The 2,500-nt window shown below is 37.2% G+C and overlaps 1 protein-coding gene and 1 long non-coding RNA gene across 3 annotated transcripts in view; one reads left to right on the top strand and one right to left on the bottom strand.

Moving 5' to 3' along the window:
- Window positions 1-2,500, top strand: part of LOC135200143 (uncharacterized) — a 113,227-nt gene that overhangs the window by 70,153 nt on the left and 40,574 nt on the right. The window lies entirely within an intron of this gene.
- The window catches only part of LOC135200155 (uncharacterized), a 72,396-nt gene that overhangs the window by 60,326 nt on the left and 9,570 nt on the right, over window positions 1-2,500 (bottom strand). The gene's annotated exons all lie outside the window — the stretch shown is intronic.

The raw sequence follows: 2,500 nt of genomic DNA, 5'->3' as shown, positions 1-2,500 counted from the left end.
TAATACCGTAGGAACGGAGACCAGCCTCTTGACTCGAGATGTCTTCTATTTATTTATTTATTTCTTTACAAGAAAGGTTCTTCTCTCTCTCTCTCTCTTATCATCTTCATTTTTTCATCCCTCCTCTTCTCCTTCCCCATCACCTCTCTCTCTCTCTCTCTCTCTCTCTCTCTCTCTCTCTCCTCTCTCTGTATATATATATATATATATATAATAATATGAATTTATATATATATATAATATAATATATAATTAATTTAATTCTCTGTTTTCTTTTGTTTCGTTGTCCATCTTGCCATTCTTCCCCCCTCCCAATTCTCTCTCTCTCGTCTCTCTCTCTATATATATATATATATATATATATATATATATATATATATATATATATCTCTGTTTCTTTTTCTTGTCTACCATCTTCCATTCTCCCTTTATTCTCCTCTCTCTCTCTCTCTCCAATCCATCATCCCCTCCTTGTGGCACCTGGTGACTGCACGGTACTCGACCCAGGAAAAAACACACTATTAATAGCAGCACCAATCAGTAACCCGTGAGCTATGTGCTGTAAATACGTGACGGAGTCGTGTCTTATTTATCTCGAGACGTGGAATTGAATAAAGCTTGTTAAAGCCAGAGTTCCTGACCAATGAGACATAACGGAATATAGAACTTAGGCCAGAAGCCAAGAACTGGGACCTCTGAGGCCATTCAGCGCTGAAAGGGAAATCGACAATAAAAGGTTTGAAATTGGTGAAACAGGAGGTAAACATTTTGCATTTGCACTATGAAACAACTGGGTGGAAAGCAAGGTGGGAGAAAGATAATATGAACGGAGGTATAGTAAAATGGAATGCAAGATGTTGCAGCTAGGCGCCGAAGGGGAGCTGCAAAGACCGATAAATGATGCCTACAGTGCACCACGCGAGGTGAAGTGACGGCACTGCCCTCTACGGGAGAATGTGACATAATAAAAGTCAATATTCTATTAGGTTCGTTTGACATGTCCTGAGAGACATATTAAAACAAGTTATTTGGTTTGGTTTTATATGAAATATGCGTTAATAAATTTGGTTTAATTCGGTTTAATTCTTGCGTTAGTGACCCAAACGCTTTCGATTTGGTTTTGCACGAGATGCGTTTATTTGACTTCCTGGTGCCTTCCCAAAATCATAAACTATTTTTTTTTTCTGAGTTGTCCATAGGATCGTACTCATATACTCATCAGTCATATTTATCATAAATGTTTTAAAGTCAGGTTTCCTAATCAGTACAGTTTCCATGAATTTCCGTCTCTATTCGTTAGCAGCTTTTATTGGTAACATTCTTTTAATATTCTTATTATTTCTGACTTCATTAAACCGTGCGCAACGTAAGTAAAGTTTATTAATCTTAATTATGAATGCTTTGAGATTTTATAAAATCGGGAGATTGGTGAATGATGTGAATTCTCAGTATTAAAAGTCAATTACAGTAATTCGTCATTCTCTCTCTCTCTCTCCTGTATAGCATCTCTTAATGAGAAATATATCTCATATTATAATGATACTTAATCATAATGCCGACGCTATTCAATTTTTCTTTTGACAACGTCAAAAAAACCAATAACATTATATAAACTATGAGAGAGAGAGAGAGAGACTCGATGCATAAATACAGCATACAACATACAGAAATGAGTAAACATGTAAAATATATTAATAAAGAAACAAAATGGAATACAGATTATAAACATTTCAGACCAAAAAATTGAATCGGCCAACCAAACCCCCCCCCCCTTTTTTTAGGCATTTGCATTCCAGTTTTAATTGCATAATTGGAGAGAGAGAGAGAGAGAGAGAGAGAGAGAGAGAGAGAGAGAGAGAGAGATGCGTAACATAGACTGAATTGCATTTTCTTGACCTCCGAAGGTCACAAGGACAGAAAGCTACGTTGCTCAGAGCAGCAACGCCTCGGGAAGGTTACCAAGTGGACACGTGACCACAAAGCCAGGGGTACCTACTGTTTCAGTTTCGTATATAAGTAAAACATAAGTTTTGCTTTTCCTAATAGAGGGTGGCCCTCGAGAAAAGGAGCAACTATGATCACTGCCACATTCACGTTTGAAATTGTCGGATCGTGGATGAACCTCCAGGAATCTACACACTGCGCCCCTCACCTCTTGCCTTGCATAAACTCTCTCTCGCTCCTCAGATGCGTAGGATCCTTCTTACCAATGCCTCTTTCACTTACTTCATCTATCCATTACCTTGTTAGACCTTCCTATCTATCCTGCTTCTAGTCTATATATATATATAATATATATATATATTATATATATATATAATATTATACCTATATAGGTAGAATCTACTGGTCATTTTCACCAGATACATATGTAATTGTAATACCCACAATGCCCCCTTAACTTCTCAAATTCTTTGCTTTTTTTTTGTGGGGGGGGGGGGGGTGGGAATACACTTGTCACTACAAAGCCTTGGGATCCAACTTTCAAAGAAATATGAAG

This window comes from Macrobrachium nipponense, chromosome 23 (genome assembly GCF_015104395.2).
Source record: "Macrobrachium nipponense isolate FS-2020 chromosome 23, ASM1510439v2, whole genome shotgun sequence".
NCBI lineage: Eukaryota > Metazoa > Arthropoda > Malacostraca > Decapoda > Palaemonidae > Macrobrachium > Macrobrachium nipponense.
Note: the sequence above shows the minus strand (reverse complement) of the source record. Positions and strands in the feature narration are given on the sequence as shown.